The sequence below is a fragment of the Gadus chalcogrammus genome, chromosome 3, assembly GCF_026213295.1.
Source record: "Gadus chalcogrammus isolate NIFS_2021 chromosome 3, NIFS_Gcha_1.0, whole genome shotgun sequence".
NCBI lineage: Eukaryota > Metazoa > Chordata > Actinopteri > Gadiformes > Gadidae > Gadus > Gadus chalcogrammus.
Genome location: NC_079414.1, coordinates 6,460,531 through 6,476,136, shown reverse-complemented (window position 1 = coordinate 6,476,136; position 15,606 = coordinate 6,460,531).

The window sequence follows — 15,606 nt, the reverse complement described above, 5'->3', positions numbered from 1 at the left end:
TCTCGAGGCGGTCCCCGTCGAGACGAGTGGCGGTTACATCCCGTCATTGTCAGACTGATCTGGCAGAGGTTCGGGACAGCGCAGGTGGACCTCTTCGCGTCCAGGGAGAACACTCACTGCAGGTGGTGGTTCTCCCTCAGCCCTCGGGATCTTCCCCCGTTGGGGGTAGATGCGTTGGCACACACATCTTGGCCGCGGGCTCTCTTGTATGCGTTTCCCCTGCTCCAGCTGATCCTTCCTCTTCTGGAACGGGTCAGACAGGAGAGACTGTCCCTGATATTAGTGGCCCCGGAGAACCGTTCAGCTCTGTGGTTTCCAGAGCTGGCCGCACTCTCGCGGTCAGCGCCGTGGCCAGTACCGTTCAGGCCGGATGCGCTTTCACAGGTCCACGGGACAGTGCACCACCCGCCCGATGTCTCGGGACGGCTGTTGGTTTGGCTCCTGAGAGGTTGATCCTGCAGGGCAAAGGTTTGCCTGAGACGGTTATCAACACTCAGAGCGCTCGTGCGCCTTCTACTTCTTCCCTCTATGCGGCGAAGTGGTGCGCCTTCTCTAATTGGTGTGAGAGGAACCACGCTGTCCCATCTTAATTTCGAGGTGGGTAGCGTGCTTTCGTTTCTGCAAAACTTATTGGAAAAAGGTTTGGCCTTCTCCACTATCAAGGTCTATGCGGCAGCCGTTTCGGCTGGCCATGCAGGCCGTGATGGTGGACCGATCTTCAGCCATCCACTGGTCAAGAGATTCTTGCGTGGGGCTAGACGGGTTAGGCCTGTTTTCACGCGTGCTTACACCACGCTGGGATCTCCCCACCGTGTTGCGCGGATTGTCCAGGGATCCTTTCAAGCCTCTTTCTCAGGCCCCCTTGGATGCCCTGTCATTTAAGACGGCACTCTTGTTGGCCTTGGTTTCTGCCAAGCGGGCCGGTAAGCTAACCGCTCTGTCTGTCAGCACAAGTTGCTTGTTGCTAAACGAGGACAGCTCCTTCGCGTTGCTCAGACCTAATCCTGCGTTCCTCCCGAAGAACATTAATAGTTATTTTCGGTCGAGGGATATTGTGCTTAAGGCTTTTCACCCCCCGCCTCATTCTAGTGAGGCGGAGGCGGAGTTGCATCTCCTGTGCCCGGTTCGGGCGTTGGCTATGTACGTGAATCGCTCGGCCGCGTTCCGCTCCACACAACAGTTGTTTGTGTGTTATAGCGACGCTAGCAGGGGCCGCGCTCTCTCTAAACAGCGGTTTTCTCGCTGGGTATGTGAGGGTGTTTGCTTAGCCTACTCTCGGCAGGGCTTGGCGCCACCGTTGGGCGTTAAAGCTCACTCCACACGGAGCGTGGCCTCTTCAACTGCTCTACTCAGGGGCGTTTCGGTGGAAGACATCTGCGCGGCTGCGTCTTGGTCTTCCCCCGGCACTTTTGTCAGTTTTTACATGTTAGACATGTCCAGGGGCTCACTCGGCAACTCTGTGCTGGAGTCCGGGTCCCCTTTTACGGCTTAAGAATAAAGACATGTTCTTTAAAGCGGCGTGGTTGGATTTCCTCACGCCGGCTGGCGAGTTGGACTTGATTACCAGTCTTACTCTCCACCTTTTTTCAAATAGAAAACAGGCTCGGGGGGTTTCTCTATTGGCTCGCCAATTGTCAGGTGGCTTTGTTTGCCAGTGTGGCACTCCCGCCGTTTTCTTCTAATAAGAAACGGCCGAGAGAGTCCCCTTATTGGAGAGACGGATTCTGTGGCTCCGCCCCCGGTAGTAGCGGACCTAATGGAAACCGTGTTGCTCTGGTTTTTCTTTTCCTTTTCATGGGTTCCATGAAGCACGGATTAGAGCCGGAGTCTTTACAGACTTACTTTTTTCTCCCTTGATCATTGCCTTGCTTGATCTAGGAGGAATTCGTTTTTTATTAAGATGTTGTGTTTTACACTTCCTTGGCTTTTTTGAGTCTTAATGTGTTCTGGTGACTTAGGTCGTTTTGACTGGGGTCCAGCAGGAGTACATTGATCGGGCTCCGCTCGCAGCTTCACCTAAGCCCATAAGGCGAAGCCTAGACGGCGTAGCCTACATGAAATAGAACGATAGTTATGTTATTATAACTCTAGTTCTATGATTGTAGGCGTAGCCGTCTAGTTTCCCACCTGCTGTACCCTCCAAATGCTGAAAGAAAAGCGTGGAGGATGAGCGACGGTATACACCGCGTTATATAGACACGATACCGTGGGGAAATGTGGGCGCCCACGCTGATGGGTGCATAGTTTGAATTTTCAGCGCACGGGACAAGCCCATAAGGCGAATCCTAGACGGCTACGCCTACAATCATAGAACTAGAGTTATAATAACATAACTATCGTTTAGTGTTCCTGGAGGTTTAGGGTTCAGACCCCAGAGGTCCTAGGGTTCAGACCCCAGAGGACTTGGTGGGTTTAGGGTTCAGACCCCAGAGGTCCTCGGATCTCCTCATTCTGTCTGCGTTGTTCAGGAAAGGGACTCGATGGGAGTGTTACGGCAGCGGGCTTCGAGCAGCGATACCGGGACTCCTTTATTCTATGTTGCTCAGCAAGCTACCGCATAGCTAGGCTGATGTCTTTGGAAGGGTTGTCTTAAGTTGACGCGGACCCTTGTATTCAAGTATATCTATTATATTAAATCAATATATTCTATCAGAGGATGTCTAACCAGGGCGCGAGGCGGAGCGGCCCGGTGAAACTGCGGCTGACAGGTAAGACTGCTGCTAGCTACAGTTGGCGTGCTAACCAGGACCACTGCAGACCTTTCTCTCTGTCTCCTACTTTAAAACTTTCTAACTTCTCTTACGACATGATCTTAATCTCCTTTAGTCCATGAGTGTATGTATGAATGTATACGTTTCTTTACGAGGAGCAGCAGTGTAGCTACAGCCTGCGTGCTAGCTAACGTTAGCTTCAGTAATGTGTTTCAGTAAACTTTGTCTAATCGTAATGCTTGGTGTCATGAGGTGAGATAATTGCTATAGATTAATCATAGATATAACTGCTTTAGGAGTCCGTCGATGAGTATTATTGCTCAATGTTGCTTTTGTTCTAAAATGTGATTTAAGGTTATTCTACAGTGAATGAATTATTGAGGACGCTCCATATTAATGAAACACAATAAGGTTAATGACAATAACCTGATTCAGTGATTATTCATAAGCCGAGTCTTTGATTTATCACTGGCTTTATTTAAACGTCATGCAACTCTTCTTGTGTGGACCTTTACAATGTGTACGATGTGTTTGGACCTTTACAATCATAATGAAGACTAGTTTTCTGTAGGTAACCAGATCCCCGCATATTTGGGGGCTTTTTAAGCGCCGTTCAAGTTTTCAATCTCCCCATCCAAACCAGATCTATTATATTATATATATTATCAGATCATTTAAGGAAGGGCTTTGTATCTGTTGTATCTTTAGTTTGGTTATTCTGATCATACATACTCGTCTCTGGAGCACAATGCACTAAAGCTTTGTTTATATTTCTTTAACTCCAAAGTATCGCCATAAATTTCCAGACAATGTGGGACAGGAGGGAGTTTGGGAGAGGGCACACCCATCCCGTCTGCCTCCCAGCTTCTCCATTATGCAGAACGTTTTTAAAGGGTCCGCAGTCGTCTTCAGTCGGAATCCCAGGAATGTGAACTCTGAGTTGAAATCTGGGTCCCTGCAGATCAGACACGTCTTCCGTCTCTCCCTAACCAGATTGTGAGTGTGTGTGTGCGTGCTCGTGTGCGTGTGCATGTGTGTGAGATAAAAGAGAAAGTATCAATGGGAAACGGAAAGGAGGGATGTACGATGGAGAATAAGGGATTTTGGAGGGTCAAAAGGACTCAAAACAGCGGTCAGACTTACTACTGAGAAACCCTGGTTAAGCACTGATTGCATGGTGTGCATTATATATGACCGTGCGTACAGAAGTACAGGCCTTTTTAAAGCATTTGTGTTGTCGGCTCACATAGGCTGGATGTATAGTTTGCTCTGGAAGGAATCCCATCTCAGCCGGCCTCCACCCTGTCTGTCTGTGGGGAAGTGGGCTATTTGGAATGCACTTTTCTTCTTCTCTTTTATTGAACATTGTTAAGTATTTTAAGAAGCTGCATTACCCTCACATAGCCACAAGGGGAGCAAGACCTTATTGAAGGCTGCTCCACCACAGAAGGCATCACCTTTAGTTAGGTGAAGAAGCCGAAGCCATTACGTCACCCCGGCCACGCCCACTAGGCCACGCCCACTTGACGTCCTCTCTAGCGGGTGATTTCGAACTCCAGAGGCAGAGATCAATAGGGAGACGGCAGAGAGCCACCCCGGGCCTAAGCCCGGGGGCTTGAAGTAGATCACGGTATTTTCCTCTCACACACGTTAGATACAATTCCCTCCCTTAAGCTTCAGTTACCATACCGAAACATGCCGACTTTATAACGAATAAAGCGACTTAAAAGCAACCCGGGATTGGACAACATTCTTCAAGAATATGCAACATATTTGGTGACCTACGACGTTCGGAAGAAAGTCCCGAGAATCCCGGCGGGCAAGACGCTAAAACAACTTCAACAGGCCACACACGTCTGAGGTAAGTAGAACTCTCATTGTCTTAAAGATTAAATCGGAAATAGGATTGGTTGTAAGAACATTTAGGTGTAAGTTTGTTTTAGCCACCGTCCGGTCGTGCTGCTCCAGAGGCCTGGACATCGATTTAAAAAGCATAACACGTGTAGATCAACGGTTGCAAGGAACTCTGAAGGCCCTCCCTCTCCCCTTCTTTACACTTGAGTTGTTTTGAGTGCTCGTCGTTAACAATCGTTCTTGGTACTGGTTGAGAGGTAAACCTCCACTATCGGTCTCTGTATAGATCGGGCCAAAATAGTATATTAACAAGAGTTATCTTTCACTTCTCCGCTGAGGCCGGCACGGTCTGTGTTCGTAAGCAGTAGCTCCATAGCGGACGTTCGGAGTGAATACTATATTATCTGCCGATCCGCTAAATGCCACCCTCGGCTGCATGCTTACATTTTACATTCAAGTTCTGTTGGTATTTTGTTATTAAAGACGATGAATTATTAAGGTAAAAGACCCCCTGACCCCCCACACTCGTGAAGTTCCCACCGTCCCCCCTCCAGGCCCCCTACACACGAGCACCCCCCCACCCCTCCAACGCCTCCCTCCCCTTGAAACCTTTTCATCTACCTCTTAAGATCCCGTCCAACACCCAACTCCCCCCCCTCCGCACCCCACCTTCAAACACTCTCTTCCCCCTACCCTTCCTTATTCATATTGCTTAAAGAAGGCCACTCGCCTCTCTATTGTTAGTTAAATTGAAGTTCTTTTCTTATTGTTCTTTCTTCCCCTTGCTCCCTCCCACCATAGACATGTGTTGGAACCAGAATGTAGTTAAGTGTTTGTATATTTGGGGGTCTGTGTGTCTGGGTGCTGAAATACAGGGAGCCAGTCCCTAGTTGATATTGGCAAAACACGCAAATATTTGTGTAGGTTGTAATCAATGTTTTTTGATTCACACACATTAATAGTTTAAACGATCTATAAATGTTTACATTTGTACTAAATTTGTTCTTCCTCTTCAGGCCTTTGCAACCCAAGCAATGATGGATGCCCGGCATTCATCATTTTAATTGTTTACATTACCACCCAACACTGATCATTTTACTTCTGTGCATTGATCTCTCTCTCTCTTCAGGAAAAAGCAGTATATGCAGTAACGAATGCCTAACACTCAGACATTATGTTTTTCAAGGTTGCTGGGCCCTTCTGTCTGTTTTCATGCGTTTTGTGTATCAAAACAGGAGTACAATAGACACGGGTTGTGTCATGCACATTGATATTAGGGAACCAGGATGGTTCAAATAGACACGGGGTTGAACTGCTAAAATAATATGTTTAATTAATAAATGCTGCACATGGTTTCAACCGATAACTTCTGAATTTTTCTTTTACGTTCAGTTTTTGTTTTGTTTATAGAATATCACCATATATTTAATACCAAGATGTGCATAATTGTTGTAAGTTTGGATGACTCTTTATTCTACCTAGTTTAGACGGTTTTGATTGACCTAGCTCAAGATTCACCAGATGTCAGACGTAGGATTGTGGCACTTCCTGGGAGCCCCCGAGCCACACGTCGACTGCACCAGGTGTCAAGACGTAGGATTGTGGCACTCCTTGGGAGCCTCCGAGCCACGCGTTAATCGACTAATCGTTCCTGCAGTGTTCTGAGGTGCTAACGGTGGAGCTCAATGGGAGGCTCCGGGAGAGTTAACAATCGCGGGCTCACACGGGGAGTGGTGGCGGTGGGGCTCATGGGGAGGCCCCGGGAGAGTTGTCAATCACGGGCTCACACGGGGAGAAATCTAGTAAGTCAGTAAGTCAGAAGGTTGAATTAATGTATCGATTTGATGTTGACCAACAAAAAACTAGATAATTATAATAATAACTAGAACTGAGAGCAGTTATGCAGGAGTCCAAGAAATGTGCATTTTGCCGGCACAACGCGAAGCATGTGTTCAAAACGCTACCGTGAACCTGTGGATATAAAGGTTTTGATTGTGGGAGGTTCGGTGTGGGAGTTCAGAAAATTCCTTTGGCCAATTAGGAGAAAAACAATTTCCTCGTTTATGGCGGCCCCTAATGGCGAAATTTTGTAGAAGATATACAATTTCCTTGTTTATTGCGCCCCCTAATTGCGAAATTTTTCCGAAATTTCTATCGAACGACATTAAGGGTAGCACCAACATGTCTGTAAAATTTGGACTCGATCCGATGTGTAATTTTGGGTTTTGGGGGATTTTACATTTTCCAAGTGTAACATAGCTAATAAACAAATATTCAAAATGCTACCGTTTCGTCATCGACGGTCGAGTCAAAATAGTTAACGATTTATTTTCGTGTGCGTCTGAAGATGTCGTATGCAAAGTTTGGTGTTGATTGGTCAAAAAATGTATGGAGGAGTAGGGAAAAGGCAGTTTAGCGGTTTTCGCGATTTTGCGAAAAAAAATTATAGACGCAATGCCAGCAACTGCCAAAAGATGCAGCAGACTCCAGTGAATCTATGTGTCTAACGTTTTGGACTGTGGGAGGTTCGGTGTGGGAGTTATAGCCCCAAACGCGTATTCCTTGGTATAGCGCCACCTAGTGACCGGCAGGTCTGGATTTTGTCGTCTACGTAGTCCGCACAGACCTGGATCTAGTCATGCAATTGGCGTGTCTGCACCATTTACGGTTTGGGCTGTGGTACCACTTTGAAGGAGGTAAGTATAACTAGAACTGCAAGCAGTTATGCAGGGGTCCAAGAAATTTGCATTTCGCCGGCACAACGCGAAGCAAGTGTTCGAAACGCTACTGTGAACCTGTGGATATACCGGTTTGGTAACACTTTATAATAACTACACACAATTCATCATTTATTAAGCATTCGTTACCTATTAGGTAATGGTTTGTTCCCCATTAGTTATTTATTGTTCATACATAACGTATCATTAGTAAAGCATTTCTTCACAGTTATAAATGGGTTTGTTCATAGTAAATAAGCCTTCTAAAAAACTATTAAATAATGGTTTGTTCACCATTAGTTATTTATTGTTCATACATAACGTATCATTAGTAAAGAATTTTTTCACACAGTTATAAATGGTTTGTTCATAGTAAATAAGCCTTCTAAAAAAGTAATTTTACCATTATTATCTAGGTACTTAGGAATGTATAAGGCCGGTTAAAACCTGGAAGTTGATGATTAACAGACTATCTAGACCTACATTTGTTCATGCCTTAAATAAAATGTTATGATTTAGAAATAGGCCTCAACTAATAGCTGGGGTGTTAATACATATGTTACAAATACTTACCAATTAGGTTAGCCATGATTAATTCATGAGTTACTACGGATTAGTTGACTACATGGTGTGAGCCCATATAAAGTGAGCACTTTCTATGCTTTACAAAGCATTTATAAATGAATTGCAAACATAACCTGGACACAAATATGTATTATTCTATTTGGACATGCCTTCAGAACTATGCCTACGGATAGTTAGTGTTACTGCATCTTTAACAAGCACTTAACAACACTTCAATTCATGATTAACTCATGAGTTACTACTGATTAGTTGACTATATGGTGTGAGCCCATCTAAAGTGAGGACTTGCTATGCTTTTCAAAGTATTTATAAATGAGTGGCAAAAGCTAGCAGATACCAAAGAGACACAAGTAAAATAAGTATTATTTTAAGAAAAGGGAAAGAAATGTCAAAGTGTTGAAAACGTACAAATACATATTTAAAACTAAATACATTATAATTATTATTTTCAACACAAATTGTGTTTTTAAACAGTGACTAAGATCACACAACCCAGGGGGAAAAAAAGAAACTGAAAATAAGCTATGAACAATGGTATTGAACAAACTACAATAAATAGCAAATTACAATAAATAAATACAATTAATGCATACTTATGTTGTCATAAAACAAACAAACAACAATATAAACATATGTATGCACAATTAATTAACACTACCTAGGCCTACTTATATTTTTTTGAGATGTCGTGCATTAGCCGACCAAATGCACCATGGTGGTGCTTTTTCGCCAGCCACTCGTTCCACTCTATGAGGGACAAATGGTCAGAGAGCAGACTTTCTGACCGATTTCCCCTCAGTCTCCATATCTGCTCCTTGTAAGAGCGCCAGGCCCTCTCCACGTGCTGAGTATGAGCCCCAGTACGCGGATCAACATACCACCTACTGTGATTCACAGTATGATGGTGGTACCCAAGCCCTGAGAGTACACGGTAGGAACGCCATTCATCACTTATAATTGATGTCCCTGGTCTGACATGGTGAACTATTAAAGGCACGAGGTGCCCCCTGGATCTCTTCTCCACAAGGCGCAAAACTGGCCTCCTTGCCTCTCCTTTCACGCCAAGCATCCCAAATACCCACTTCCGCCGTCTCCACCCACCAGCCATCCTTCCTCTTCCATACTTATACAGGAAAAAAACAATACAGATATAATCAGTTATATATTTTACTATTATACAATCATATTACTATTAAAAAATAACTTGATTAACTACTGTTTTTCAAGTATCAATATGTTGTAAACTAAAGCTAAAAACATACCTTTCGTTTGTGTCGAAAATGGCTCTCATCAATAGCTACAAACTCCCTTCTCCCACCAATCTGCTGACGTGTCCGCCTCCTCAACCTCTCCATCGCAATCACACATACCTCCCTTATTTTTTTGGTCCATTTTGGTCAGAGTGGCTGAACTGGCTGCAATGCCGTCTTCCATAATGTCAATTTGTCTCAGTCTAAGACCCTGTGAAAATCTTCAAAGGTAAATACAAAAAATGTTGTACTGTTAATACATTTAACACAATCAAAGAGACCAGCAAAAAGCTAAACAATACACTGTATTGTTTCTTCAATAATTAATTCAGCTTGACTGGCTTAAAGTCTTGCTACGCAGTTTCTTAGCTAGAACATTTATTTTGTCACACACAGCAATCATCTCCTAACGATCCACTAGCTGCCTGTCCGCTGAATATGCTAGCTCTCTGTTTTGTTTGTGTCAGGGTGTGGGTGTCTCCCTGTGTTTCCCTCCTGTGTTGATTACTGTTCCCTCCCCTAATGTGTCTCAGCTGTTCCTCGTTGTGTTTGTTATTTAAGCCCTCGTCTTTCCTTTGTTCGGTGTGCTGTCATTGTGGTTTGCTGTGGTTGTTTGTGTTGGCTAGTCCTGCGTGTTCCGTGTTCCCTGTCGTCTCCCGAGTTCCCTGTAGTCTCCCGAGTTCCGAGTTGTCTCCCGAGTTCCGAGTTTCCTGTGCCTTAGCCTTTAGGTTTGAATAAAGTGCCGTTTCCGTTCAATACCGTCTGCGTTTGGGTCCTACCTGCCTGCATGCACCCGCAGTTCCTTAACAGAATGACAGCACCCCGAACAAAGGACCCAGCGGACGATCAAGTTAGCCGTGAGTGGCAGGATTTATTTATTATGAAGGCAATAGATCGCTGGGAGAGTTTGGGGTGCCACCCGGTTAGCCGTGAGCTCCAGGATTCATTTTTTATGAAGGCAAAAGCTCGCTGGGAGAGTTTGGGGTACCACCCGGTTCCTCCTGGCACTCCAGCTCCCGCATTGACTCCGGTCCCCGAGCCCTGTCCGGTTCCTGAGCCCACTCCTAGCCTTCCAGAGGGGGACCGGCCTCTTCGCCTGCTTGAGGTGGTCCGCCCTCCGCTCCTGCCTGAGGGGGCCCGCCCCCTGCTCCTTCCAGAGGGGGACCGGCCTCTGCTCCTGCCGGAGGGGGTCCGCCCTCCAGACCGTCCAGGGGAGGCACGCTCCCCGCTCCTGCCTGTGGGGGCCCTCCTCCACTCCTTCCCGAGGGGGGTTCCCCTTCAAGGCCTTCCACCGGAGGGGACCCGCCCTCTACCTGGCCTTCCACCAGAGGGGACCCGCCCTCTACCTGGCCTTCCACCAGAGGGGACCCGCCCTCTGCCTGGCCTTCCACCAGAGGGGACCCGCCCTCTACCCTGTCCACCAGAGGGGACCCGCCCCCTACCTGGCCTGCCACCAGAGGGGACCCGCCCTCTGCCTGGCCCTCCTCCTGAGGGGACCCGCCCTCTGCCTGGCCCGCCTCCTGAGGGGACCCGCCCTCTACCTGGCCTGCCTCCTGAGGGGACCCGCCCTCTACCTGGCCTGCCTCCTGAGGGGACCCGCCCTCTACCTGGCCTGCCTCCTGAGGGGACCCGCCCTCTACCTGGCCTTCCTCTTGAGGGGACCCGCCCTCTACCTCGCCTTCGCCGGCCTCCTGAAGGGTTCCGCCTTCACCGCTGCCGGCCTTCTGAGGGGGTTCTGTGCCACTGCAGGTCTCCTGAGCGACTGAGCCCTCATCGTCCTTGCCGCCGGCCTCCTGAAGGGTTCCGCCGTCACTCTGCCTCTGCTTGCCCCTCAGGCCGTCCGCCTGAGGCTCCCTGCCATGCCCTGGGGCAGTTTTCTGGCCGCCCGCCTGACGTCCCTCGGCTCTGCCCCAGTCCATTTATTTTTTTTTGATTCCCCCCTCCTGGCGCCCCTCCACCCACCCGTTTTGGGTTTGACTTTCTTTGTTTTTTGCTTGTCGTGGGTCGCCTGGGAGTCGACCCTTAAGGGGGGGGTACTGTCAGGGTGTGGGTGTCTCCCTGTGTTTCCCTCCTGTGTTGATTACTGTTCCCTCCCCTAATGTGTCTCAGCTGTTCCTCGTTGTGTTTGTTATTTAAGCCCTCGTCTTTCCTTTGTTCGGTGTGCTGTCATTGTGGTTTGCTGTGGTTGTTTGTGGTGGCTAGTCCTGCGTGTTCCGTGTTCCCTGTTGTCTCCCGAGTTCCCTGTAGTGTTCCGAGTTGTCTCCCGAGTTCCGAGTTTCCTGTGCCTTAGCCTTTAGGTTTGAATAAAGTGCCGTTTCCGTTCAATACCGTCTGCGTTTGGGTCCTACCTGCCTGCATGCACCCGCAGTTCCTTAACAGTTTGAAACATCAACAGCCGTGACGGCACCCAAAAATACTTCGAGAACCTTCAACATAGAAATGTGGTTATCATATTCAGACAATCAAGCACATATTAACCGAGCACTCTATACTATTCATTTTGTTCTTTTATTTATTTTTAAAAAGAAAATGCTTTGCATGTTTCAAGTACTCAAAATATAGGCTTTTTCTCAATTCAATTCAAATTCAATTTTATTTGTATAGCCCTTAATCACCATTACAGTCTCAAAGGGCTTAACAGGCCAAATATTTGTGACACCCCCCTTTACCCATGCCCCAACACGGGCAAGAAAAAACTCCCTTGAATCAGCAAGGAAGAAATCTTGAGAAGAAACGCAGTGTAGGGGATCCCTTCTTCCAGGGATGGTCAGGAGTGCAATGGGTGCCACAATTGGGAAACAGGTAAATACATGTACATCATATTAAAATGGTGATGGGGTTCTGGCCGGTTATCCATGAGGAGAGTCCAGGCATCCAGTCCAGCACCCGCAGCACGCTACAACTGACAGAATAGTGAATTAGAACGGAAAAGTACATAGTGGGAATGTATAATGTAATAAGAAAAGCACCAGCAAACAGAGTAGTCTTCACTACGCATCTGTTGTTTTCACACTCCAAATGCAAGATTGTAGAGGTGCGTTTTGAGCTTCCCTTTGAATAGCTCCACAGAGTCAGCTTCCCTGATCGCTGATGGCAGCCTATTCCATAAAAAGGGGGCTCGATAGGCAAACGCTCTCTGTCCAGCCGATTTCTTTTTAACCTTCGGCGATGAAAGAAGGCCGGCTCCCGAAGACCGGAGAGACCGAGAAGGACTATAAGGAATAATCAGGTCCTTCAGGTACAATGGAGATAGTCCATGCAAGGCTTTATAGGTTAGCAATAGCACCTTAAAGTCTGATCTGAAAGTTATTGGTAGCCAATGTAAAGAGGCGAGAATAGGTGTAATATGATCAAACTTTCTCGTTCTGGTCAGCAATCTAGCTGCCGCATTGTGTACCAGCTGTAGACTCTTTATAGTAGAGTTCGGTAATCCCGAGAACAGTGCATTGCAATAGTCCAGTCTTGACGAGACAAACGCATGAATCAGTGTCTCTGCATCCACTACAGATAACATTGATCTGATTCTTGCAATGTTTCTCAAATGGAAAAAGGCAATTCTAGTTATACTTCTTATATGCTGATCAAAGCATAGTTGAGGGTCAAACAAGACACCAAGATTTCTGACGGATGCACTCTGTGGGATGGCGAAGCCATCCAACCACAGAGAGACATCCTCAAACTTTTCCCGGTCCCGCTTCGAGCCGATAATCATCAGCTCTGTCTTCCCAGTATTAAGCTGTAGGAAGTATTGTGACATCCAGCCCTTCACAGCAGCCAAACAGGACTCAACCTTTTGAATCTGGGCAGAATCCCCGGAATCTACAGGAATGTAGAGCTGGGTGTCATCCGCATAGCAATGGAAACTAATTCCGAAGCCGCGGATAACGTCACCGAGGGGAAGCATATAAATTGCAAAAAGCAATGGACCAAGAACCGACCCTTGTGGTACGCCAAAGCGCAATTTACAATGCTTCGATTCTGCACCCTCATGAAGCACAAATTGGGTTCTATCTGTGAGGTACGATTCAAGCCAACCAAGAGCCGTACCCCCGAAACCAACATAGTGTTCAAGACGGTGAAGAAGAGTGCTATGGTCAATCGTATCAAACGCAGCGCTCAGATCCAACATCACAAGCATTGTGCTTGTATTTTTATCCAAAGCAAGAAGGATGTCATTTACAACTCTTGTAATAGCAGTTTCAGTTGAGTGGAAATTCCTGAACCCCGACTGGAAAGGTTCGAAGGCAAGGCAAGGCAGGTTTATTTGTATAGCACATTTCATACAACAAGGCAACCCAATGTGCTTCACAAGTCAAAAAAAAAGGATGGTCCTTGCATACAAATAGAAGTTACAAAAGCAATAATAGTAGCAAGTAGATAAGAATAATAAGAGTTACAATTAAAATGTAGTAATGTAAGTAAAAACATACAATCATAGAGAACATGTTAATTAAAGGCATCTCTGAACAATTTCGTTTTTAGTTTGGTTTTAAAAGTGGCAACAGTGGGGGCTGTTTTAATATCCAGAGGTAGTTGGTTCCACAAACGGACCGCATAGTTACTAAAGGCAGCCTCTCCCTGCTTAGTACGGGCAGAGGGTTGAACCAGCATACAAAGCTCTCCAGATCTAAGAGATCTGGTAGGGCAGTAGATTCTGAGCATATTTTTAAGATAAAGGGGTCCCTGGTTTTGAAGACATTTAAAAACAAGTAATACAACTTTAAAATCAATTCTAAATGATACTGGTAACCAGTGTAGGAACCTTAGTACGGGTGTTATATGATCTCTTTTCTTTGTTTGTGTAAGTAACCTGGCTGCAGCGTTTTGAATAATTTGAAGGTGTTTAATTGTTTTTTGAGGTAGGCCGGTGAAAAGACCATTGATAGTAACGTCAATCCTAACTTTAGCGCTAACGCTAACGTCAATGCTAATTCAGCGCTAATGCTAACGCTAACGTCAACGCTAACGTCAACGCTAACTTCAGTGCTAATGCTACCGTCAGGGATAACGTCAACTCCAACGTTAGCGCTAATGCTAACGTCAATGCTAACTCAGCGCTAATGCTAACTTCAGCGCTAATGCTAACTTCAGCGCTAATGCTAACTTCTGTGCTAATGCTAACGTCAACGCTAACGTCAGCGCTAATGGTACCGTCAATGCTAACTTTAGCGCTAATGCTAACGTCTGCGCTAACGCTAACGTCAACGCTAACGTCAACACTAACGTCGGAGCTAACGTCAGCGCTAACGTCCGCGCTAACGTCAACTCTAACGTCACTGCTAACGTCCATTGTTGTAGTCCATGACAAAGACTACACTACCCTCCACCACACTGGCTTTAACCAGACTCCAGAGTGGTGCGCTCGCCACTGATTGTCAACGAGCAACAGCTGTGGAAAACGGTTAACGAATCCGGAATAAAACTAAAACTGTGAATCTCAAAAAACTATAAATGATATCGAAATTCTGTTTGAATATTATTGAAGATCCGAATGTGTAGATCCGTTTAATTCTTTGAATGATGGTAAACGGTTGAAATTTGACCAAGTTATGAAGGTTTGAATGTTGGAAGGGTTGAATCAGCCTCAAGGTTGAATCAGCCTCATTTGAATATCGACTGTTGGAGACCACTGATTGGTCAACGAGCTGTTGCCATGGCAAACGGTTAGAGTGAGAGCAACTGAAAACTGGTAAATGATATCGAAATTCTGTTTGAAGATTATTGAAGATACAAATGTGTAGATCTGTTTAATTCTTTGAATGATGGTAAACGGTTGAAATTTGACCAAGTTATGAAGGTTTGAATGTTGGAAGGGTTGAATCGGATGAAGGGTGAATCAGCGTTTTTTGAATTTTGAATGGGAGTGAATGGGGGAATTTTCGGTGAATAAAGTTGAATATCTCGGGAATTATGAATAATATCAATGAGAAAAATAATAGCATAATACTACTAATGGAGCTGAACGTTTTAATGTTTGAATGATGTTTATACGTTGAAGTATGTTGAAGGAGTCGCTCGCAGAAAAAGTGGCGGAATAATAATAACTAGAATTGCAATCCCTGAAGGTATTGCGGTGTGAATGCTAACGCTGAAATGCTCCGCTCTACTGCTGAAGCTGCACGTTGAAGATTCAATACCCTGAATCTAGGACATCTGCTGAACATTTTGAATGTAGAATGAAGTTTGTAGAATGAACTATGAATCAGTTGAATGGTTTTGAAGTCATCCTGCTAAAGTCTGCTGACGCTGAAATGCTCCGCTCTACTGCTGAAGCTGCACGTTGAAGAATCGTTGCAATGAATCTAGGACATCTGCTGAACATTTTGAAGGTAGAATGAAGTCTGTAGAATGAATACGCTGAATCTAGGAAAACTGCTGAACATTTTGAAGATAGAATGAAGCCTGTAGAATCAATACCCTGAATCTAGGAAATCTGCTGAACATTTTGAAGGTAGAATGAAGTCTGTAGAATGAACTATGAATGAGTTG